Below are 26,989 nucleotides of genomic sequence, written 5' to 3'. Positions count from 1 at the left end.
AGCACTCCCAAAAACAAAACCCTGGCTTCCCCCTTGCCCAGTAGAGTTGCCAAGGACACCAGCCCATATCACATCTGTCAGGAGGATGTTCCTCTCAGCCACATTGCTTGGGCTGTTCTTGAAAACAAATTCTTTTTAATGAACATTTTGTTTATGTTCAAAGACAATCTCTGAACACCAAACCTTGAAGAAAGCCTTAAGGAAACAACTCCAAGTCATGAAAGACTTGTCTTCAAGGCTGAACCATATTGAAATTCCAAACAGAAAGGCTGCTTGCTATACCATTCCCTTCTCGTTAAGGCAACAAATGTAGCTCTGCTATAGCTCGTATAGCCTGGCTTGAATTCTTCTAGGTGAAACATGCTTGTCTGCACAATTAGAGGCACTTGATCTACTGAGATTAATGGCTATTTTTGGATATGAATCTTAAAGGAGTGACAGATGTCAAAACTTTCACTAGCCACAACCCTCCATACCTGATCATACTATCGTGTGCTCTTAAAAATACCAGTAATCACTCGAGGTAATTGCCTTACATGGGATCCAGATAGAGTTGCCAGATAAAGCACAGGATAGCCAGTTAAACCCGTTTCAGATAAAGAGTAATAATTTTAGGTAAATATGTTTCAGGCAATGTTTGGGACATACTTACACTAAGAAATTACTCATTGTTGATCCAAAAATCAAATTTCACCGGGCGACCTGCCTTTTTATTTACTAAATCTGGCAACTCTAATTCAATGGTGCAAAGCCAGGTGTCTCATCTGAGATTCCTATGAGAGAAGATTTTTCATTGAGAGTTAAAAAAAATCTATCATTTGGTGTAGCCCTGCTATGTGAAAAATAACTGTTCTTCATGCTCTGCCCATGCTGGCCACCCCTGAGGGAAGCTGCAGCCCTTCCAGCCCTCCCAGCACCCTTTCAAAGCCAGCTTGAGCTCATGAAGCCAGAACATGTGTGCCAATGGATTCCCTGGATTGTCTCAAAACCATCATCTGAGAATTAGTAAAAATGAAAATCATGACACCGGTCCTACACCCAGTCACCCCAATGGAGAAACCTCAGGGGAATGAAGGCATTGTCCAGGAAAATCTTTCCTGTAATCATCTCAGGTCTGGTGACAGCAGTTCCTGCAATCACATAGCAGTTTCTAGACATCCTGCAGGCTGATTTTCCTCTCTTTGGCTCCAGGTACAAATGTACAAGGTCTAGACCAGGGAAAGGCAAAAGAGACTAGGGAACAGAGTATAAGGGGGCAAGGAGTCCTGGAGCAGTGCCAGTGGAGAGTTGGCATCTGAGAGTGCTGCTTCCCTCTCCATAGCCCTGGCCCTGCAATTAGGGGTTATCAGGTTTTCCCCCTCAACCTGAAATGGTTTGGGGGACAAGAATTAAACATTTCTTCCTTCCTCCCTCCCTCCCTTCCTTCCTTCCTTCCTTCCTCCCTTCCTTCCTTCTTTCCTTCTTTTTTTTTTTAGAGAGGTAGAGTAGGTGAGGAGGGGTTAAGGGGGGCAGAAGAAGGAGAGACAGTCTCACATCTCAAGCAGGCTCCACACCCAGCCCGTAGCCCAACACAGAGCTTAAGCTCATGACCCTGAGGTCATGACCTGAGTCAAAATCAAGAGTCAGACGCTTAACTGGCTGAACCAACCAGGCCCCCGAAGAGTTTTAACACTTCTAATAGTCACATAGTAGTCATGACTAAGTGGGAAGACCCAGGCTTTGAGGAAAGAGATTGCAATCTTTAGCAAATGCAGAACACAACCCCTCACCTACAAAGACGTATGTAACAACGGTGCAAGGATCTTCATACGTGAGCTTGCCCCCCCGCCATGAGCTCAGTGATGAAGCAGGCATTCATTTCCTAGGACTGCTATACAGAGTATCACACTGGGGGCAGGGGGTGTTGGGGGGAGTCTTAAACAATAGAAATTTAACGTCTCATGATTCTGGAGGCTGAGAGGCTGAGATCAAGATGTCAGCAGTGCCAGTTCCTTCTAGTGGCTGTGAGGGAAGGTGTGCTCCAGGCCTCTCTCTTCACTTCTGGTGGGCTCCTGGCAATTTGTAGTCTCCCTTGGCTTGCTGTATTGTCACTCTCCTTTCTGCCTCCATCCTCATACGGTGTTCCTCCCAGGGGAGCTGTCTCTCCAACTCTCCTCTTTTTATAATGCTGATCCTATTGGATTAGGGCCCACCCTGAGGAGCTCATTATATCCCTACTACCTCTGGAAAACTCTATTTCCAAATAGGTCACCTCCAGAGTTTGTGGTAGTTAGGACTTGAACAGATGAATGGGGTGGGGGGAGGTCACAATTCAACCCGTAGTGGAGCACCTCTGCACTGACTGGTCAGGGGCATACCTGGACAGGTGACCATTCCCCAAGCTTCATTCTTGTCTGTGCCTATCTTTCTATCCACTCCCCGTAGACACCCTGCATGCCTCTCTCCACAGAGGCACGACTCCTGGGCAGCCTAGAACATAGTAGCCCACCTTGACTTGGCTACCCACACCACCAAATCTCATTGGATCAGTCCCTAGGGCACTCGCCTCCTCCCTCAGTAACCTGCAACACCAGAACTAAATAAACTTCAAGGACTCTTCCTGCCCTGGATTTTTGTTTTTCTGCTTGTCTCTCACTACAAGCATCATTTCCTGGGCAAGGGGAGCTAAAGCACAATCACATCTCAGATCCCAGAGGGATTCTTTCTCATACAAGCAAAGAGCCAAAGGTCACAGGGGAGGTTGTGGAAATCTGGGCACACCCACGATTGCACTGAGCCTCTCAAGGAGACTCAGGACAGCTGGTGAGGAACCAGGCAGTGGTCTGTAAGGGCCAGCTGGAGTTCCTCCCAGCCATGCAACGTGCAGCATCTAAAGCAGGAGAAGCGACATTTTATGAGCATCTCAGGAGGGCAGGACAAAATGTGAAGGAGAAGGGGGAGGCAGTAAAGAGGAGAGGGGAAGAAAAAGAAAAAGTGCTGTTGTCCTAGAAGGAAAGAGCTAGGGGTGAGTTTGAGACCTGGTTCTTTCTGGAAAGGCTGTGTGACCTTGGAAAAAATACTTAACCTTTCTGAATCTCTCTTTCCCCATTTATGAAGTGGGTTAATGATAGCTGCCTCAGAGGCCGGTTGGAACATTAAATATAAAATAGCCCACATATACTCTGGTTTCCTTCAGATCCTATAAATCCTTCACCCTTTAAAATACCCCACAACCTGGCACACCTATTCCAAGAGAAGTAAGTTCTCAGTGTCAGTATCCCCCTTCCCCCGGGTTCCCCAAAGGCCTTTTAAAATGAGACTCCATCCCACCAGAGATGTCCAGGAGGGCCCCGGGAGGCACAGTGCAAAGGACAGAGGGCGACAGGCTTGCATTTTAGCGCAGCTCTGGCTGCTGTCCATGGTCGTCATGCTCTCGGAGCCGCAGGCTACAGCGAGGGCTCGGAATCAAGGAGCCAGACGCCTGTAGGGGCCCTTTCCAGAAGGCTCAGAAAGTATGCAAGATGAAAGCCAAGGATGCTGAGAAGAGCTCTCCGGTTTTTGGCAAAAGATGTCCAGGGCGCCGGGGGATTTCATGCGCGGGGAGGCGGCGGGCGCTGAGCGAGCCCTGCACGGAGCCCGGCCGACGCTAGGTGGCGCCGCGCAGCCAGGCAGCCTGAGGCCGGGCCGGCGCGCTTCCCGCAGGAACTTTCTGCCTCCCTGGGCTCTTTCTGCCCTGGGCTCTTTCCGCCTTCTCATTTTTATTTGCTGAGCAAAACCCCCCCGGCATTTAAAAAAAAAAAAATTGTGACACTCAACATCTAACAGATGTACAGGCAAAACTTGAACACAAGACTCTGATGGACTTAGCAGTTTTTCCTTAAAGTGAGATTTGAGGAACTGGTCACCAGGGAACCCAAAGACATGAGATTGCTCTAAATTTTGTGGCTCTTGCCTGTGGGTAAAGTCTGAGCTGAACAATTAACATTTATGAAGTGCTAATGTAGAAAGATGGGGAAAAAAGGAATTAGCTAAAAAATCATGGCACTTTCTAGTGAAATTAAACATAGCCCACCCTGTGACCTAGGAATTCCCCTGGTAGGGAGGAGCACCGATGTCCACAAAACGTGGGTGAGCGAGAATGCTCAGAGCCACATTCATGTAGCCCAAAGCTGGAAATAATCCAAATGTCTATGAGCAGCAGAATGGATAAACAAATTATCATATATTCATAGCCCGGAATCACTCACAGCAATCAAAAGGGATGATCTGCTGATAACGTGCTACAGCATGGCTTTATGTGGAGTGAAAGGAGCCAGATACCAAACACTAAATGCTCTACGATTCCATTTGTATGAAGCTCTAGAACAAACCAGCTTTCCTACTGTGATAAAAAGTGGATCAACGGTTGCCTCTGGGGTGCCAATCACTTGGAGGGGGGCACAGTGGATGTTTCTGAGATGATGAAAATGTTCTAGTTCTTAATTTGAGCAGTGGCTACACGTATGCACATACGTTCACATATTCACGGATTATAGACTTGGATAAAATTTGTGCATTTTACGTAGGAAATTATACTTATGTTCAAAGGAAGGAGAAAAGGAGATAGAATAATACCTCTGTGCCTGCACATCCTGTGTTGCTTTCTACCATTTCTAAAATGTCCACCTCAGGAAAAATTTGCCTTGGCCCTTGGAAACGGCAAGGGGGACAGGTAGAGAGATAGGCGTTTGGGTCGGTTGGCTGGGTAGCTCTGGGCAAGTGGCCCAACCTCTCTGATCTTTCTTGGCTGAGAAATACTTAACCAGTGGGGATATAGTCAGGCCAAGTGATGAAGGATGGAAAGTGTGCCTCCTTTATATGAATATGTGGTAGAGCCAGTACCATTCAGTGATGGGAAGGTTTCACACCATCCTGACTCTTGATTCTTATATCCATTTTAGGATTTGTCTCATCACGGGTTTTTTTTTTTTCCCATCTAATATGAAGAATATGGCCTATTTTTGGCATCTGTCCCTCCCATCCAATTTTTCATTGTGTTTTGAATAATTTAGCTAAAGACTTCATTAGGTTTTTTTTTAAGTGCTCATGTTTCCAATTAATGAATTGTCCAAATCCTCATCACACGACTTCCATTTCACTCATTAGAACCCTAATTGTCAAGCAGCTGAAATGATTCTTATTGTTTATTCTAATTGCTGTTAGGAAGAAGTGCCAGAATTATATGTGATTTATTAGCCACATAAAAATAATGAGGGACAAATAAAATTATTTTCCCTGCAGTTATTCTCAAGGTACAAGAAAGGGCATGTTTAAGCAAGGCCACTCTGGGAATCCCCAGAAAGAAAAGAAGCCTGTCTCTGGCTATTTCAACTGGCTATTTTATCCACAGAGTTGCTTCTTTTCCACCCCCTTCAGGTGCTTGGGAACTTCAGAGATTGCTTTCTGTTGCTGCCAATGAAATACAAACTTGAATGTATCTGGTGTTGGTCATTATGCCTCCATGTCAATGGGACCCACCCTTGCTACTCCTTTCCAGTGTCAGGGATAGGGGAGATGGGGCCACTGTATTCAGGCACCAAGGGTCTGGAGCCTGGAGCTCATGACCAAGGACTTCCAAGGGGTAGTGGTGTGCAGTGTGTGCACTGAACAAGATACCTAACAAGGAGCAAGTGGGCGCCTAGGCCAAAACCACAAGCTCTAAGCGAGGTCTAGGGAGGATGCGTTTTCCTTGTGCCTAACGCTTACACCCAGAGGGATCATCTATTTGTAATTTGCACAAGTAACTGTTGAGGCTAACAATGGCCCTAGATTTGTGTTTCTGGAAGATTGTTTTGCTATTATGATCAGCACACGTACTTTGCATGCCTATCATGAAGAGTGCAAAGAGGAAGTGGATGTCCCTGCATCTCCCACAGAGAATTCACCTTCTAACCAAGGAGCACACCATAATGCCTGGAAGCTGGTCCTTCCCACCCTACCCTCTTCACTTAGCCCACAGTTCTCTCATCTATAAAATGGGAATAACGTAGGTCCCTACCTTCAAATGTTGCTACAAAGATTAAACAGAAAACACACCCGTGCATTTGTACAATGCCTCTGTGGTTTTCTACTTTGCTGAGAAATCGATGGCACAACTCTGCTTCATGTACATTAGTAGCAGAAAGAGAGAGAGACACACAGAAGTCCTGTGGTACCCAGATATGAGGGATTTGTCTTCTACATTTTCTGTTCCCCACCTTCATTTTCAAATAAGTATCTGTTGTCTTCATAAGCTGGGCAATTTAACATCATTTAAAAAACCAAGCCGGTTTGGTTATGCCAGCCAAAAGAAACAAAAACAAAAACAAACTACCTGCTTCTGCCCTTCCTGCCTTGGCCTCAAGATGGTCTCAGAGCATGGGGTGCAAGGCTAAAGCTGGGGCTCTGTTCCATGCAGGCTCCTTGCAAAGATAAGAAGACAGTGAGGAAAGCAGAGCCATCCATATCAAGTCCTGCAGGTTTTTATTGATTAGCAGCGAATCCAACTAGATACATTCTGTTTGCTTTGTGCACTTTATTTTTAGGCTCCCCCCACCCTAAGCAGGCAAGCAGAAGAGATGGCACAGGCCCTAATTTACAAATGAAGAAAATGATTCAGAAAGGTAAGTGACAGGGCACCTGCGTGGCTCAGTTTGTTAAGCATCTGATTCTTGGTTTTGGCTCAGATCATGATCTCATGGGTCATGAGACTGAGCCCCCCTTGGAGGCTGCACACTCAGGGGAGAGTATGCTTAAAGATTCTCTCCTCCCCCATCCCAATACATAAATAAAATTTTTTAAAAAGGAAGAGAAGGGAAAAGTGATGAGAACAGCCAGCTAGCTTGTTCGTTACAGAGCAAAGCCTAGAACCCTAACTTTGACTCCAAGTCCAGGAATCTCTTTGCCACACTTACCTGCTTCCATGTGCTGGATCCAGAGCAAAGAGCAGCTCAAGGAATCAGATGTCACCATGTCATGTACAGGTGAGTCATGCTCATCGTTCTAAGAGAGATGGTTTCTATTGACTGGGTAGGATAACATTTGTTATCTTAACTATTCAATTCTTTTACCCTCTATGTCCAGTGCTGTCTCCTCTTTTGGTTGGAGTGAGGCACATTCACTCTTTCATAAACATCTACTGGGAACCCAAATAGGTAGACCTTGAGATACTCTAATGGCAAAGCAGAAGGTACTGGTTGTTTGAAAATACCCATTCCCATCTTCTCTCCCAGGAATAGAACCCCAGATTTAGTTGGGGTGACATTATACCCAGGTAAAGACAAATTCGCAACTGACCTTGTAGCTAGGTATCACCATGTAATGAAGTTCTGACTAATGAGACGGAAGCAGACATTATTAGGAAGGATTATGAAAAAACTCTTTCAAGGAGAGACAAATATGTGTGCAGACTTTCTTTGTCCTTCTCTTCTTCTTTTTTCCTGTCTGGATCGTGGCTGTAATGGCAAGAGCTCCGCCAGCCATATTGGGCCATGAGGTGCCCTCAAGTATGAGAGACAAGGACTAAGGATGTGGAAGCAATAGAGGGAACACGGTTCTCCAGTGGGCATGTGGAACCCCCACACCAGCTCTGAGATACTTTTCTCAGGGCTATGATATGTGAGACAAAATACCCTTTTATCTTATTCTGTTTGTCTCTGTTACTAACAGTCAGATAAAATTTCTAGTTGATAGAGCACACGAGACCAAAATACCCCTCACTTTAGGGGCTCATCAGCCGGAAAGTAAGCAATGTGACAAGTGCAGGACAGGGAACCATAGGAGCCATAAATCCAGGGAACTTGGAAAATACAGGGAGATTTCTCTGGAGAAGTAAAATCTAAAGTCAAGACTAAGGATGGGTTGGATTTAGCCACACAGAGAAGGGAGAGAAGACTATTCCAGAAGAGGAAAGAGCATGCACAAAAATCCACGGGCAGGACAGAGAGCATAACCTGTCCTGTTAATGAATTAGAACCTAAGAACAAGAGTTGTAGTAACTACAGAAGGCTTTTATTTTTTTTTTTTAATTTTTATTTTTATTTATTTATGATAGTCACAGAGAGAGAGAGAGAGAGGGAGGCAGAGACACAGGCAGAGGGAGAAGCAGGCTCCATGCATCGGGAGCCCGACGTGGGATTCGATCCAGGGTCTCCAGGATCGCGCCCTGGGCCAAAGGCAGCGCCAAACCGCTGCGCCACCCAGGGATCCCCAGAAGGCTTTTAAGTAAAAAAATTTTCACGTAGAAAAATTCCCCGGACTGCTGTGCCAAGTAAGGGTCTGAAAGGGTAGGTTTGAAAGGAGAAGAGCAGTTGGAGGCCGGTGCAGGAGTCCGGGGGAGATCCTGTGGCAGCTGGGGCCAGGCAGGGTGCTGCTGGATATTGAGCATTATGAGGCAGATAGAATTGGCAGTGCGTAGAAGGTAAGGTAGCAGGAAGCGCCAAGGGCAGGGCCCCGTGGACTGGCTTGAAGCCATCTGGGGACAAGAGAATGAGCTCAGTCTGGGTCATCTTGTGTCCAACACCAATGCAGGAAAAAAGTTATTCCATAGCAATAGATTGTTCCCTAACCTCACTTGTGGGCATGTCAAGGCAGCCCCAACCCAGCTGCCCCTTCTTACTGAAAATAGATAAGAAAGCCTTCGTTTTGGCTAAGAAAGCCTTTTTAATATTTTTTTAATTTTATTGTTTTTAAAGACTTTTTTATTTGAGAGAGAGAGCATGAGGGGGGAAGAGGGGCAGAGAGAAAGGGAGAAGCAGACTCCCTGCTGAGCAGGGGCCCTGATGCAGGGCTCTATCCCAGGACCCCGGGATCATGACCTGAGCCGAAAGCAGATGCTTCACCAACTGAGAACCCTGGGCGCCCCAAGAAAGCCTTTTTTAAAGCACGAAGGTACCATGTTATATCTGAGGTAGCAACTTGATGAAAATATTTGCAGGGTTTTGTGTGAACGTAAAACATAGCAAGTAGGTTTTCATACAGAGAGGGACATGCAAATTACTTTGTGGAAAAAATGATTCCAGAGTGGATTCCGAAAGAATCCAAATTCTACATTTCTTTAAAGCAATGCAGTCCATCTCAACTCTCGGGAACAATTTGGGGAACGGTTCTGAGATTCAGTACAGGGAATATGCTGAACACCAAGAAAAAAAAAAAAAAGGTTCTAGAAATAAGGAGAAACCTGTCTCACTGCCAGGAGAGCTGTCTGTCACTGAATTCCAGGGGCAGTTCTGTTACCCAGTGGGAGAAGTAACCGGGGAATGGAAATGCACCTGTAGTTAAAGTGGCTGCCATAAGGGGGCAGTCTAGCACGATTCCTGCAAAAGTCAGGGATGCCCGAGGCAGAGAGGTATAAATTATCCCTGAGGCTTCCAAAGGACCACTCAACTCACAATCCCACCTAGTGAGAGCTCTCACTTTGGAAATAATGGAGAATGCGAGGTTGAAGATAAATCCTTAAAAACAGTGATTGCAGTATAACATGCAAGAAAGGAAAATGAGAAACAATCTAAACATCCAGTGTTGAAGGAACCGCCAAGTTCCTTATGAGATACCTAAAATAGTACCCATGCTTCATCGAAAATGATAATGAACAAAATTATCGTGTTTAGTTCTAAATTCGGGACACAAAATGCTGTGTATGGGCATTACATTTATTTAAATAAACAATTAAAACTAAATTACTCTGGGAAATAGGAGTAGAAAAGCTATCAACCTTGATAATATAAAATATGAAGAAGTAATAATCAACAACCAGGACATGCAGGGCAGGAACAAGAGGTGTAATACAAGGCAGAAAATATAAGTGTGAATTAGAAAGGAAAAAGTCAACCAACTAGGAAGTTTTAAACAATATCTTTAATTATTCATGGATGTTTTTAAAAGCAGAATATCAGAGGAAAAAAATGTGCTTGTCTAGATTCATGGCGCTAAAAACTTCCATAATGAAATAAGTAACAAAGGATTACTTAAGAATCCAATTTCAAAAGTTAAGAAAAACAATAATAGGGACGCCTGGGTGGCTCAGTGGTTGAGTGTCTGCCTTTGGCCTAGGTCATGATCCCAGGGTCCTGGGATCAAGTCCCCCATCATGCTCACCTCAGGGAACCTGCTTCTCCCTCTCTGCCTCTCTCTGTGTCTCTCAAGAATAAATAATAAAATCTTAAAAAAAAAAGAAAACAACAATAAAATATATCCACATAATAGAGGAGGATAATAAAGGTAAGAACTGAAAGGAAAGAAATACCAGAAAAGAAGGAAATAAAGCATTTTCTAGAAATACAAGGTACAAAACTGACCCCAGAAGAGGGAGAAAACATAAAGCAATACAAGTGAAAAACAGCACCAAAAAAGAAACAGAAAATGACTGTAGCATTTATGAATAGAATTGTATCCCCACAATAGAAAACTCTGAAATATGTTAAAGAATAAGGGTCTTTTGAATAAGCTATGAAAAAAAAAACACTTTTTTTTTTAAAGGAGAAAAAGTAAGGTGCAGAGTAGCAGGTATGGTATGACCTCCTTTGTGCAAAATTCAGACTCAGATGGACACACAGTATCATGTGTTTCTGCAATTAAGGATCCATTATCATTGGGGCAGTGTGGTAAAAACCACCATGGAGACTCTGGAGCCATCTCTCTGGATTTGTATCCCAGGTCCACCACTGTGTGAGTGTCAACAGTTTCCTTAGCATCTCTGTCCCTCAGTCTCCTTCTCAGTAAAATGGTAACCATATAGCCTAACTCACAGATCTATGGGGATTAAACAGGTTAATTCATACAAACTGCTTTAGAACAATGTCTAACAGTTTTATGATAAATGCTCGCCAAATGTTAGTTATGGTAATTATTGTTTTTAAGATTTTATTTATTTACTCATGAGAGACACAGAGAGAGAGGCAGAGACAGGGACAGAGGGAGAAGCAGGCTCCCTGAGGGGAGCCCGATGTGGGATTCGATCCTGGGATGACAACCTGAGCCAAAGGTAGACGCTCAACTACTGAGCCACACAGATGCCCCCCAACTTTTCTTTTTTCAATTAAAGATTGGTCTTGAAAAATAAGCTTTCTCTATCAGTACACAAAAATCTACCTTATTTATTAATAGTTGCAACATGTTCATGTTCGTGGCAACATTTATGTAATGGTTTCCTTATTGATGGACATTTAGTTTGTTCTCAGATTTTCACTCTTGCCATCAGTACTACAACACACAGCCTTCTGCACCCCTGTCTGTGCCCATGAATAGTTTTTTTTTCTTCTTCAGCATACTTTTTTTTTTTTTTTTTTTTTTTTTTTTTTTTTTTTTTTTTTTTTTTTTTTTTTTTTTTTCAGCATACTTTTTAAAAATGTTGTTGCATTGCTTTCATAATACAAAATAATTTTTAAGCCAATAAAATTAAGGATAAGAGAAACATTAGCTTGCTTTCCAATGGAAACCCAAGAATTCTACAGTATAATTTATACCTTAAAGCAACAGCACCCAAGTGAGTATCAGGACACCTAAAAGTGAATAATAAAGCACAAAATAAATAAATAAATAAAAGGCCACACAAACAAAGCAATAATTATTTTTCTCAGGAGCTTGTAGGAAGTACAAACATAAATCTGTAGTTTAGCCAAATGCAAAGATGTCCCAGCGTTAATTGTTCATTGGGATGGTTGGGGACAAACTGCACGTAATAGAAACATCACGAACATTGACGCAGCTGCCAATGGCGGGCAATTGGACTCAATGAATTGAGAGCCAGCCAGCTGCGATCCATCTTAGCCCTCACTACTATTATTACCAACCAATGACAAACCTTTGCAAAATTCTTCCCCCATAATTTATCATCTTGTCTCCTTTCTAATAGGAGACAGTTTCATGGGAAAAGCCCCAGGAATCAATTGAATTTATTTTATTTATTTTTTATGAGTTTATTATTTTAGATTTAAAAAGGGAAATACTATTTTTTCTACCCCTCATTTTTTTCTTTCTCTGAGTTTGCATATAGGCCACCAAGAGCCCTGTGTCATTTATCATACCCAAGACCAGATGAAGTGAAGGAAATCTCTAGAGAAGGGGGGCTGGGGGGGGAGGGGGTTGGATCTGCAGATCTCCTGCCGCAGGGAAATGTTCTAGTGAGCTCTCCTGTGAGTGAAGCCCAGAGAAGGGGAGGCTGAGGTTCGTCCTAGTAAATATCAGAACAGAATGTGTTATTTTGTTTAATGCAACCCCCACCTCAGCCTCTACTGAAGAGACAGACTTAGGGAAAGAAAAGAAATCAATGTGGCCACTCTTGGTTAAAACTGTCACACTTACAGAAGAAGAAAATAAAATGAATGTTTTCTATGTAACACTGTGGTTTCAGGTTAAATATTTCAATATTCATATTTGGGGGAGAAAAAAAATACAAGCACACAGCCCAACACACAAATTTTTGGGCTTTACAGAGGCCACTTAAGGAAGCAGTAAGGCCAAAGGGGAAAAGGTAGACTACATCTCAGATACGTCTTCATGTGAGTCTTCAGGTGGGTCTGAAAAAGAAATCATTTATCTGGCAGATCAATTTTAAAACCACATTTTAACATGTGACCCCTTTATCTCAATCCCACTGTGATACCACAGCTCATGTCAGCCATCCAAATTTCTTTCTGCCTTCAAAGTCCTGGCTCCGGCACCTCTCTGCACAACATGATTAAATAACACTCTTCCTTCCTTGTGCCCCACACTCCTCTCAGTCTGACTTTTTTTAAAAAAATTTTTATTTATTTGAGAGAAAGTGAGAGAGAGAACGTGAGGAGGGTGAGGGGCAGAAGGAGAAGCAGACTCCCCACTGAGCAGGGAGCCCGATGAGGGACTCAATCCCAGGACCCTGAGATCATGACCTGAGCTGAAGGCAGACGCTTCACTGACTGAGCCACCCAGGTGCCCCCTCACTCTGACTTAAGTTTCTTAATTTTTAAAAATTTCTTAAAATGCTGATGACTATTTTTCCTGTGCCAAAGGCCTTACGAGGAAGAGTTCTTGCCGGAGCACAGTCTAACTACAAGCACTTAGTGTGTTGTCTGCCATTGGAGGGTGACTAACTTGAAACCTTTTCCAACCTGCTTTCCTTTGCCAGTTTCTACAAGAGGCTATAAAACTTCACCACCGCCACCACACCCAACCACCTCTGCTACACTTAGGAACCACCATGTGAGTCAGTTCTAAGAGATATAAGGGAAGTGTGTTGGTCTCTGCAGAACCCTATGCTTGCCTCCCCAGAACACAGAGATGAAGCCTGGCTGAGTGGCCGCCATTTTGCAACCAAGAAGGAAATGCCCAGAGAAGTTTGGAGATTAGACTCCTTGTCAAGTTGCTGAGTCAGTGGCTTCAGCTGCCTACTTCTAGGCTTCTTACACTAAAAGGGAAACAAGCTCCATACTTACATTTCTTTAAGCCAGATTTCTCTCAATCACAGTTAAATGCAATCTCTAGAGTAGATGTTACAGGCAGCAATGATGATAGCCTAGCTTCAAAGGGTTTATGATATCTTTAAAAAGGCAGGTACCTAACCACTTAGCTGAAATACTGAGCAGAATATGAAAAGCACTAAATTGAAATTAATAGAAGTCCACAACATGGAAAACAGAAAGAGAAAATTTGTGTTTTACCAGCAGGACTTAGGAGACTTTGAAAGAAAAAAATGGAGAAGACAGGGGAGCCTGGTTTTGCAAAATGAAGAGGATTTTTCCAGATCAAGGAGGGCTGGAAACCACCCCCCATCCCCATACACACGTCAAGGACCCAGCATGAAGAAAGGATGGTGGTTTGAGACAACCTGGTTAGTTGAAGAACAATCTTAGGTGGATGGAGAACTGGGCTATGTTGAATGACAATGGTGTTGTCCTCCCTCTGTTTGATCTTCATACATTACAAAACATTTCCTGCAGCCTAGCTTCTCCTAAACCACTTCCCACTTTTTTTTTCCTTCCTATAATCAGTATTAGTCCCCATCCCATTTTTCTTTACTGTAAGTAGCAAAGTACAAATCATTGACTATTACCCTACAAAGAGAGAGAAAAAAAGTTTCCAACAATTGCTAATATTAAAATTTAATGATTCCTTTTATATGAGTGGTCTCACCCAACAGTGATATTTTCCCACCTAGAAGACATTAGGCAATTTCTGGAGACATTTGTGGTCCTCACCACTGGGGGAGTGGAGTTCTACTGGGGTATAGGGGGCAGAGGCCAGGGATGCTGCTCAACATCCTACAATGCACAGGACAGCCTCCCAACACAGGATTATCCATCTGAAAGTGTTAATAATGCCAACGTTGAGAAACTTTGCTTTTATGTTATTTGATCGTGATGGGAGGTGCCCATATGTGGCTTTATATCACCAAATGAGTTCATCGGGGGAAATGGGTAGGTGGCAGCAGCATCCTGAGAAAAGACTGGTGGTCACTGTGGGATGAGCCATCTTCTAATTAATTTCTGAACCAAACTACATTGACTAAAACAGTATAATAACACCATTTAATACTTTTAGACTCCCTCATACATGGAAATCCATCTAACAAGATTCTTGGTAATAGGGACACCAGCGTCTGACTCTTGATTTCAGCTCAGGTCTTGACCTCAGAGATCGAGCCATGCTGAGTGTAGAGCTGGCCTAATATTTTCTCTCCCTCTCCCTCTGCACCTCCACCACTCGCACATGCTCTCTTTCTCTAAAATAAAATAAATATATAAAAAAAAGATTCTTGGTAACGATGTTTGTTTAAGCAATTCATGAAGAAACAAAAACGCATCACACAGGATTCAAAATTCATTTCTTTTATAAAGTTTTCCGGGAACAAGGTGATAGAAGGTGGCTCTGGTTTATTAGCTTTTCAAATCTGTAAGCCCCTGCATGCAACAAAAACGACAAATTCTTACAATAGTTACAAATAGTTTCATTCAGAAGGAACTCCATACCAAAAATACTAGTGTCTTACCACAGTAGTCTTCTTAGAAAAACTTTTTTAAAAATCATATTGAACTACAATGGATGCAGCCTTTGTTAAGAACCGTGCTTAGATCACAGATGGGATATTGAGAACTGTGCTAAATCACAGATGGTATATTTTTTCCTATATTTCACAAAACAGGCCATTTCTACCACTTTTTTTTTCTTTTACATTTTGCTCTTGGTAATCCTGTAGATTGAACAACAACAACAAAAAAGACTAAAAAGAAACGTGGAAACATTTACTTTTAGTGCTGTTTATAATCTTACTCTTTAGCGGATGGAAACATCACTGAATATTCTGTGTAATTTACTTTAAAAAAAACTTAGAGTGTAATTCATTTTAGGTGAGCAATTTGTTTTATGAGCCGTGTATGTTTATTTGGGGTTGCGCTGTTTTTTTATTGAGTGCAATAAAGACACTTCTTATCAATTGATTTGTTGTATCAGCAATGGGCTTCTTTCCAGACTAAAATATGGCAGCTTTTCCGAGGACATTACCCAGTATATAATTTCACCACAGATATGAATCTGGGTTCATTAGGGCCCACTTGCACTGCCTGTTATGACCTAATTTCTAGGATTCCTGCTTGATGGTGGCATTATCTTTCCCTGCACACGATGTATAACATGGTTGTCAAATGGGTTCTCTCTCTTTGATGGTTCATCATATACCCAACTTTGAATTGTGCCAACTTTTATATCAGCTGATAAAATCAGAAGTTCAAAAGTTCACTTCTGATCCCATGTGACATGGAAACTTCAAATACTATGAAGCTTACACCTTTTATAAATAATTCATTGCAGGGCTGAAACTGGAGTTCTCGGGTTACTATTTTGATGGTGTTAAAAAAAATTTGTTAGGTAATTCCTAACCCAAATGTGGATTTGTAGTTTTCAGCTGTGCAGTAATCAAGCCCTGTGTCTTCTATCTTGCCTGGGTGTGATGAATACTGGACTTCTGGTCTCTACTGACTGACCAAGATACCCAGACCATGGGGCATCTTGCAAGGCCTGATATTAATGCTCTCATGTCACAATGGGATCACAGTTATTTGAGCATTTCCAGAGCGAGAAAATCATACGTTGAGTATTAAATCATGGTCAATGCAGATTTCTCAAAAGAGGATATCACAATGTCCTGGGGAACATTTCGTTTGCACTTTAGAAATGCCATGCGTGAGGCACAACAGAAGTGATATACAGCCACAGAAAGTGGAACGGTGAGATTTAACAGCTGTGCAAACGGCCTCAAGAACGTAAAATCAAGAGGCTGTGTCTTCAGAAAAGTATTTCTTTCAAATCCCCAAATATCACATCTGGTTGCATCAAGTTGTCATTATGACATAGTATTTAAGATGATTTAATGGGTTATTGCAGGATAAGAATCTTGGAGTTTATTTAACTACTGTGCATTAAGAGAATGTAGCTGTTTAAATGATGTTCTGACAAAGCAGATAAAAAGCTGTTCTTGATGTTGAATGACTATTATATACTTTTTTTTTTTACTGTAGTCAGTATAAATATAGATATTCAAACGTAAACAGAATATATAAAAGACAAGGGCGAAAGTGGAGCTCTGTGACAGAAACTTAAAGCGAGCAGCACGTACCAAATGCAGAAAACTATTCACCGTTGAAAATTTATGAGGCATGTGGACTATGTGTATGAATATGGAAATGTCACAATACAAAGGTATCATGTATCTGCCGTCCCTTGTTAACAAATCCCCTCACCGGGCCTCTGCCAGCTAATAGGTCAGTCCCCAGCATTGGTGGCAATGTATCTTGGTTTCGGAATGGTTCCTCCTGGCTTTGACCCCACCCCACACCCTCATACCTTCCACCTCCCACATTGGCATGAACCTCTCCCCATTTTTCTTCAGATGTACATATAATTTTTATTTTCTTTTATTTCTTAAAGCTTTTATTTATTTTAGAAAGAGAGACCTCACAGGGCAGGTGGGTGTGGAGAGGAGAAGACGGGGAGGCAGGGAAGGGGAAAGGAGAGAATCTCAGGCAGACTCTGCACTGAGCATGGAGCCTGATGTGGGGCTCGATCCCATGACCCTGAGATCATGACCTGAGCCAAAACCAAGAGTCAGATGGTTAACCAACTGAGCCAGCCAGGCACCCCGGTACACATCATTTTTAATAGAAAACTGGGGTCCTATGTACCTAGAAAATTTTCAGACAACTTATAGGGGGCCCAAAGCAAAATCCAACATCCCAACTTCCCAATCCATAGCTCAATTACATCATCACATTCCTGCTGCCACTTGGGCAACTGTCCCAATGGACATCAACACAACATGTGGTTTCCAACCTGGTTAGTGCACAAAAGTCTTTCTGTTCACCTTACTATCCCTACAGTAAATATGTTTTGCCTTCCTATCCTAATGTGCTAAGAACTCCTAATGGGGGGAATTAAATAAACAAACGGTTAAATAAACCGTTATGGGGAAGGGCAGACTCTCAGCAGATTTCAATGACTATTTAACAGCATCTTAAACAAAAGAGAAGTTTAGTCTGGGGCTAGTCCACAGGACCTACTTGGTAATAACCTCAAGGGACATGAGCTCTTCCAGTTGACTCTGCTTTGTCACCACTCCTCAGGGTAAGTCCACATGCCAGCAGCAGAATGTGGAAAGAGACAAGGAGAAGGAGCACAGAGCTGGCACCAACCGCCCCCTGAGAACAGTTCCCAGAAACTGCCACTCAACACTGCAACTTCCATCCAATTGGCCAAAACTCATGCTCCATGGCCACATCCTGCTGCAAAGAATAGAACAGAATATCCCATTTTGATTTTGAGGAACCATGTGCCCAAGCAAAACCCTACCATTATGAACAAGACAATGGAAAGACAAAGTTGCTGTTGGCAGTGAAATGTGCATTTGTCCGTGGACTTGTAATCATTAACACTGTTCTTTCCTACTCATTGTTTCTTTCATAGGCCACACACTCTAGCATTAAAAATAGCACCTACATTTTATCTCTTGAGCCAACTCTAATTAATAGCTTAATCCAATTAATGACTGCCTGATTTGTTACCAACTCTGGTTAATGACTTCACGAGGAGGAGTCTGAAACAGTGTGGCCTTCCGGACAGAGTTCTGTTATCCACTGGTGATGCCTGCAATGTGTACAAGAAGAGAAAGTGGGGACGAAGATGCTTCTTTTCTATTCCTGTTTGATCACTCTCACTTGGCATTCACTTTCAAATTAATGTAATGTTTCCATAAGCTCAGCAGCACGTGATTCACTAATGCTCCTAACACTTCTATGTCACATTACCCAAAGCAGTTTATGCATACAGGTATGATTTCCATACTAACAGCTTTCTTATGACATAAAAAGAAAAGATATATTTAATATCCCAATTTGGAGATGAAGAGGGTAAGTATTAAGTAGAACAATGGGCTTCCACTAAGGTCACCTAATAATAAACAGAAGATCCAGAATTTGAAATTAGTTCTTTCAGAAACAATAAGATGTTCTTTTCACACAATACTACTCCAAAAAATTATAGAGAGAGAGAAAAAGAGGGAGATGAATAATTGTTCTCTGGATAAACTGTCTTGGATCAGAGTGGTTGTACGCTATCCACCAATGACTCACTCTTCAAATTTTGTAATCTTTCCTGCTAATAAATTCTCCATGGGACCTAGCAAACCCAGAGGAACATTCATTCAACAAAGCTAAAATTCGATCAGGAAGTCGACTGAAAGGAAATCTACTAGGAACTGGGCTATAGATACTAATAAAAAATTAGTTTCTGACTATAGTAACCATATAAACACGTAAACAAATTAATGAACCACAGTGTACTGAGAACAACAATGACAAGGACCCATGGTGGTACCCAAGAACCAACTGCCACCATACCACAGGTGTGAGTGGGCAGGGCGGGTGTCAGAGTGGCCTCACTCACGAAGAGATGGATGGATCCTGAAGGGTGGGTGGGTGATCACCAAGCATACTCAAGGGGTAGCCAGCCATGCTGAGAGGACAAATTCCAGGACCAGAACAGAATGGCAGTTTCAGAAAAACACTGGGCAGGGTTTGTGCATCATAGAGGCAAGTAAGAGGCAGGGTGTGCCTTGGAGTGTACGGAGTGAGGTAGGGGACAGCTGGGGAGGTAAACAGTAAGATGGCCATGAGAAGCATTCAGCCACATGGGTTTTATGTAGTAGTTTAGCCTGTAAGCACTGGGAAGCCACTAGAAGGTTTTCAGCAAGGGTGCAAAACCATCACACTGGCCTTTGAAAAAGATCACTATGGAACCCCGGGCTGGAGTTATCCACATCACAGGCAGTATAACCAGCAAGAAATGTGCTGAGCCAAAACCGAGAGTTCTTCCTCTGGGAACCATGCCTTTTAAAGGATTTAGGGAAGCTCTCCAATTATATGCCCCAAATATATGAAGGAGTCCATCTCTGAGGAAAAGTTCTGTACCTTTCCCCAGGTTCTCAATGAAACCCAGAACAAAAAGAACAAGAACATCCTAAAGTTGAAAACTATCTAGCCTAAAATCAGGTCACAAAAATGGGACAAAAAAAAATAGACAAAGAGAAACATAAGAGTTAAATAGGAATCGCATATAAAACAAATAGGGTTTGAGATGCAGTATTTGCATTAAGTTTTAAAAAATGAGCAAAGGCCTTAACAATAGGCCAACTGTATTTGGATCATATTTTATACACACAAAGCTCAGGAACTCATGCATCTAGATGAGCCTTGCCATACATTTTCCAAGATGGACCAGACCGCCTCACTGTCCCATCCTCCTGCATCTTCTCAAACTTCCAAGTGTTCCTCACATGTTGGACCATGTATCCCGAAAGTCGGTTTGGAAAGGAAATTCCCTGTAAGTTCAAGAAGGCAGGAAGGTGACCAAAGAAGACATATAACAGCCTCTTCCAGAAGAGGAAAGACCTGAGAAGCACCAAATCTCAAAAGTTTAGCTACAAAAACTTCTAGAAGCAGAAAATGTAGCAGTTACCAGGCAACAAGGTAAATACAGAAAAAACATTCTAGATCATTTGTTCTTAACCTTTATGGTGGTTAGAGACCTATAACCCCCATAACCTTGAGAAGTTGCTGAACTCTGTAGACCTTCTCCCAAAACAATTCACACAGGTATCTTCTTACAAAATTGTGCCTACTATCTGGAGAGGTTCACAAAACCTCTCTAGTCCAAGACCCTCGACACCAACTTAAGAGCCCCTAGTCTCAATAATTCTCCCTTCCCTCAACAAAAATTCTGTTATAGTTTTCCATCTAAATTAGCTCCACTAATGTTTACATTATCTAGCTTTCATTGATCTGTTCACTCTGCAATTAATTTCACCTTTGCAGCAAGCATGCAACCTTCGTCAGCTGTAAAATCACAAAGTCTAACAAAGTCTAAAAGGAGACTGATTCTAATTTAAACTAAATTAAACTATTACCCAAATGGCATTCGAAATCCCAAATGGATTTATAAACCTAGGATAGGAAATATTGTTCTATGCTTAAACTTCATAAAAATGCCTTCCCCTCTCAGCAATGGTGTCTGTTCTTGCCACCAGGTATTTGAATTCTGGTCTATGTAGATAATATGCATACACACACATATAAAATATCCTATAAGTCTTCTCTATCTATATCTATCTATATATCCTTTAATATTTTCTCCACTATGAAGCAAATTATCAATTCTCAATATAAGTCCAAGCCCAGCGATCATCTTTATTTCTTAATGGATTAGGGAAAAGAATAATTTGAAGGGAAAAAATTACAGCAAATTCTATATTGTTTCTTCTTTTTTCCCACACTGCAGTCACTGAAAACCCTTGATTAGACCTCTAAAAAAGACCACACATTCAATAATTTGAAGCAAAAGGTTAATGGTGTTGTTACAACTAATATCCTTTTTAAAATCATTATCCTCTTGTTTTTTATGGCTATATTACCTTCACCTTTCTATGAACCCACTTTACCAGCTGTTTCCCTCTGTCATAAAGTTTGCTAAACATTATTGTAGGAATAGGAAAAATGCCATGTTTTATCAATCAAGCCTTAGGGAATTTGAGGCTTCTTATAACCACAAACTGTAAAGGGAGTTTATTGCAAGTTTCTGTTTTGATTTGTAAATTGTCCTTAAGTAAAATACATACCTGATGCCAAGGTATAGAATGTAAAAATGCAATACGGTGTACTACAGAAATCTGCATCATAAAGTTTGATAGGTTGACAAATGAGAAAGCTAAAGACTACTGACAAACATACACAGGCTTGCCTCCTTGATGCACCCACACCCACAGCATCTTTCAACCTGCCAGCACCTGAATTCCCAGATCCTTGACCCCACACCAACCTAGCACCCCCAAAGAATACACGAAACATAGGACAGATTCTTTTAACTTACACAGAATTACATAGAAAGTCTCAACATGGTTCCAAATTGATACAATGAAGATATTAATCACGATGCAATAATATTAAAACTTATTGCAAAAGTCCTAAAATACCACCACATAATGGGGACTAAAAAACCCATTCCTAAATTACAAGGCTCATTAAATATTTATAACTAAATGATAGCAAATATCAAACTTGTAGGATACAGCTAAATGAATGCTTTGAGGAAATGCTGCAGCCTTAGGAAATATTTTATTTTATTTTATTTTTTAGTAGGGGAGATGGGGCAGGTGCAAAGGCAGAAGGAGAGAGAGAATCTTTAAGCAGGTTCTGCACCCAGCACAGAGCCGGACACAGGGCTAGATCTAATGACCCTGGGATTATGACCTGAGCTGAAATCAAGAGTCAGCGCCACCCTGGTGCCCCTTAATAAACGTAATGAAAGGAATGCCTGGGTGGCTCAGCAGTTGAACAGCTGCCTTAGGCTCAGGGCATGATCCTAGAGTCCCAGGATGGAGTCCCACATCAGGCTCCCTGAAGGCAGCCCGCTTCTCCCTCTGTCTAGGTCTCTGCCTCTCTCTGTGTGTCTCTCATGAATAAATAGATAAAATCTTTAAAAAAAAATAAGTATTTTAAAAGACTGAAAATAAGTGAACGAAATATCCAACCAAAGCAGATATTAAAGGAGGAGGAAAAACAAGTCCAAATAAGGTAGTGGAAAGGGTCTAGACAAAGAGTAAAACTGCTTTCTTTTAAAAAAAGAAGAACAACAACAACAACAAAATCAAGTACTAGTTCCCTGAAAAAGTGAGTATTATTTATAAATCTCTAGCAAGACTGATCAAGAGAAATGAGAAGCCACAAATTAGCATAACCAGAAATGGAAAGTAAACACCTAGAGATAATTTTTTTTTAATTTTAATTTTTTTATGCAATCTCTACTCCAGATGTGGGGCTTGAACTCACAACCCTTGAGATCAAGAGTTGCACGTTCTACCGAGTGAGCCAGCTGGGTGTACCCATGGCTATAGATAAGTTATTATGTTAATACTATAAATAATTTTGTATCAATCCATTTGAAAATAATGATGAGGGGTGCTTGGGTGGCTCAGTCACTTGATCCTCTGCCTTTGGCTCAGGTCATGGTCCCACGGTCCTGGGATCAAGTCCTACTTGGGCTCTCAACTCAGTGGGGAGCCTGCTTCTCCCTCTTCCTCTGCCTGCTGCTCCTGCTTGTGCTCTCTCTCTGTCAAATAAATAAATAAATAAATAAATAAATAAATAAATAAATAAATAAGAATAATGATGAAATGCCAAATTTCCCCAAAATATTTTAATCACCAAATGGCTCAAAAAACAAATACATTCTGAAAAAGCCAGCAGCCATTAAGTAAATCTGAATCAGCAGTCTAAAACCTCTCTCTCCTCAACCAATTTCACAAGATAATCTTTACTACACAGAGCCCAAACTCTCTATTTATTACAAACTTTTTTCAGAATAAAGAAATAGATAAAGTTCTTCAACTTTTTCTTTTTAATGTTATTATAACCCTATTCTCAAACCAGTCAAGGCCAGTGCAAAAGACAACTAAACGCCCAAATCACTTACAAGCATAAATGCAACTATAACAAAATAGTGTCGAGTCAAATCAATACTATATAAAACTAACACATCATTAATGAGTTGGATTTATATTACTAAGGCAAAGATATTTCAAAATATAAAGTCAATCAACCTAAAGAACAAAATGATATGATTATCTCAACAGATGCAGGAAAGTTGTAAATATAAACATTTATTTAGTATCAAGATTTTGGCAAAGTGAGAAACTTTCTTAATCCAAAGATGATGTCATTTTTAGTATCGAACTTTCTAATGAATCCCCATAAAGTCAGGAAATAGTCAAGAGTTCCCAATTGGTATGCCTGAGTGGCTCAATGGTTGAGTGTCTGCCTTCGGCTCAGGTCATGATCCTGGAGTTCCAGGATCGAGTCCACATCCAGATCTCCATGGAGAGCCTGCTTCTCCCTCTGCCTGTGTCTCTGCCTCTCTCTCTGTCTCTCTCCTGGATAAATAAATAAAATCTTAAAAAAAAAAAAGAGTTACCACTTATTGGCATCACTAGAAAAATAGTGATGAAAATACCATACTAGAATTCCACACTAGAAATCTTAGTCCATAAAATATACAAAAAAGAAGCAAAGGATTAAGATATATCTATAATAACAAAATGTTTTATTTATAAATAAAATGATTATGTGTATCAGCCCCTGGGCTAAATCAAGCCTATTATAATCCAAATCCAGCCACGCCCATTGGTCTACATATTGCCTATGACTGCTTTTGATCTACAATCACAGAGTTATTAGTGATTGCATGACCCTCGAAGACAAGAATATTTGCCATCTGTCTTCTCCAAAAAAAGTCTGCACACCCTTGGTCTACAAAATAATAAATATGCAGTAGATCAAACAACCCATAAACTAGTAGAATAAAAAAAATAACAGTTTCTGGGCTGAAAATCAATGTATAGAAAATCAGTAGCATCTTTCTATGCAAGGATAATCTACTTGAGAGCTATATTCCAAAGAGAACAACTACTCACAATAACAATAAGATAAATAAACTATACAGCATATAGAAAAATACACCACACCTTTAAAAAAAGAATAAAATATTTTTGAAGGACATGAAATAAAAATCGGATAAAAATGCAATAAATGCTATTTCTTTGGCAAATTTTCCAATCACAATACAGCCAGTAAACTGCCCTGTTCCAGATTCTCAGATGCCCCTTGCCTGCCTGCTTGGCAGCGGTTTCGGTTATTTCTGGATTCCCCAACAACATGTGGGGTGGACAGAAAAACAATAGATAATTTGGATGTGATTATGCCCAGTCTGCACAGAACAAATAAAGAACAAAATGAAGTATGAGAGTGAGAAAGACAAGAAAAGCCAATAACTGTTTTAGTTCTATAATTATAAGAATCCTAAAATATTAAAATTTACAGGATATTTATAATGTGTTAAACTCAAAAATAAAGCCTAATGCACCTATGTTTCATCATAACCCTATGAAGAAGATATCATTATTGTTTTCAATTTATACATGAGGAAATTTATACATGAGCTGGGGAGAGATTAGTGCCATTAACAAGTGACACAGCTAGGCATTCGGTAGGGATCCAAACTCAAGCAATGTAATTCCAGACCCTACTCTTAATCCTGACCCTGTGAAGTAGGTATTACTTCCTTCATTATTAGAGGTATTACTTCCTTCATTATTCCTTCATACTATTATCCTCACTGTCAGTTCCAGAAGCTTGGAATTCTGAAGTGACTTGACCAAATTCATCACTCTAGCCTTGAGATTCAAATGTGAAAGTTGACCAAATTCATATTCTTCCTACTGCAACCAACCATAGTCCAAAATAGAGTGACACTAGCAGGGGAGCAGGAGAAGAATAAAAAGCTTTAAGTATTAATTATTCAGCAGATACTATGATTTGGGGTGGAACAGACCTTCAGAAATGTCAATAGACTATACATTATTAATGGATTTATCAAAGTCAAGAATTTAAATATTTAAACATTTCTACCACTGAAACATAGGTAGCAAACCCCATAGTCACTAAAACTGTTTATAGCACATTAAATTTCTACCCTCAACTAATGATGAAGGGCTTCAATTTATCCAGTTCTAATAATTTGCTTTAGAAAGACAGGCCTGGGAGTCTCTGGAGAGAAGTGACAGGCAGGCAGGCATCCCAAGTTACTGATTCTCAATCTGCAAAACTGCTTCCTTCAACTGCTACATCATCTTTTAAGTGTCTTTTCATTCCATTCTAGGTAGAGATTTAATCCTTGATGATAATAGTTCAAAATAACCTTACCCTTTTATTTTCTTTAGAAGGTAGCCCATTCTTATTGTAGATTTAAGAAAAGAGAGATAATCTTTGACAACACTAACACCCCCTGAATACTGCCATAAAATTGCCTTAATCGAGAGACTTGCTTCTACCTTAGCCATGGGCCACCAAAGTACCTAGGATTTTGTGGGGCAAAGGTTGAGTCTGTGATGTAGAAGTAGAATTTGACCCCTCAGTAAAGTAGTTAGTAAGCAAACTACTGTGTGTAAAAGTTCTATTCAATGTCCAATGAACCAGCCCAAACCACCAGGTCAGAGTGTCTGAAGCTTCTGGACAGAGAATCAATGCTAATAGAAGGAGTTTTCTGCTCAAGCACTCTGGATTAGGACATGACCCCAGGCAGCTGCTGGAATTACTGCGATAGCTTTGAAGCCTCTCAAGAAAGTCACCTTGGGTCAGTCATGGTCAGTCCCAGGTTGAAAGCCCCATTCAAGCAGAATAAAATACAGCACAGCTGAATTAAGAACTCAACATTTGAGGCAGGAGAATAATTCTTGGATATACCAGATGACTGGTCTGCTTCAGATTCCTGACCCAGTCAGCTTTGATTTCCTAGGCTCAGTAATGGGTAAGACCAAGACTGCAAATTGGATATCTTTTGTATGTAGTGCTGAGTGATACTAAAGCACCTAGTAAAGATCCTGTTGCCACATGATAGGTATTAGTAATAATAGGTCAGTCTTAATGTATTTCCAAAATGTCAAAGCATGATCATCAGATAGGCCTTGCTGCCTCATCATTTTAATCATATATACTAGGCTGATTTGTCCCAGCTAGCTGGGTGTGGTTAAAATGGAGCAAAGAGGATTTCATTAAATCTGGCTTAAAAAATTACCAATAATTATCAAATTATTGGCCAGGATCCAGGTGAGAAGTCACTGCATAAAAGCAAAACAAATGGTCCCCAAAAGAAACAGCATTGACTTTAAGGGAAGAGAAGAAAATGGCCAAAAGTCTGAATATTCCATCTGAGACTGAAGGCAATCTGGCATTCATATAAGAGCAGGCTGGTAAAGACGTATAATAAACAAAGTAAAAAAAAAAATTCATAGACAAAAATACAATTAGCACAATATAAAGTAGGGCATAGAATAATAGTGAGGCACAGAATAATAAAATGTACAGTTAACCTCCAAATAGTAATTTAAAAGCCCAATTTGAGGGGCACATGGGTGGCTCAGTTGCTTATCCATCCAACTCCTGATTTAAGCTGAGGTCATGATCTCAGAGTCATGGGATCAAAACTTACATTGGGCTTTATGCTCAGCATGGACTCTTCCTGGGATTTTCTCTCCTTCTCCTTCTGCATCTCCCCCTGCTTGCACCTGCACACTCTGTAAAAAATAATAATAATACAAATAAATAAATAAAATAAAAAATACTATGAAATGAAAAAATAAAAGTCCAATTTGGCAATGTAAAGCAAAAGACAAATGAAATATGAATTCTTCGAAAACAACTTGAGTTTTTATAACTAAAGTGCCACCTAAATGCCAAAAGGAAGTACTGAATGGAGTCGCATATTACTAGATATATCCTGCTATTAATTCTGAATTTAAAAGTTAATTCTAAAAAATACTACTCAGAACCTTTAGAAAGATAAAATAATTTTATTTAAAAAGATAGGGAAACAAACATGCTTAATTTATTGTAAGATGCTAAAGACTAAAAACACAATGAAGAAA

The 26,989-nt window shown here is 40.9% G+C and overlaps 1 long non-coding RNA gene across 22 annotated transcripts in view; it reads right to left on the bottom strand.

Annotated features, from left to right (window-relative positions):
* LOC140616803 (uncharacterized) overlaps positions 1 to 26,989 on the bottom strand; it is a 58,264-nt gene that overhangs the window by 2,012 nt on the left and 29,263 nt on the right. For 3 of the 22 annotated variants that reach the window (XR_012017165.1, XR_012017206.1, XR_012017161.1), the window contains 2 exons: positions 26,554 to 26,638; positions 20,638 to 22,620 (listed from right to left, as the gene is read on the bottom strand). This is a non-coding gene — a long non-coding RNA (uncharacterized lncRNA). The other 19 variants (XR_012017185.1, XR_012017181.1, XR_012017149.1 and 16 more) reach the window with 16 other exon arrangements.

This window comes from Canis lupus, chromosome 2 (assembly GCF_048164855.1).
Source record: "Canis lupus baileyi chromosome 2, mCanLup2.hap1, whole genome shotgun sequence".
NCBI lineage: Eukaryota > Metazoa > Chordata > Mammalia > Carnivora > Canidae > Canis > Canis lupus.
This window is presented reverse-complemented; position numbering and strand designations above follow the sequence as displayed.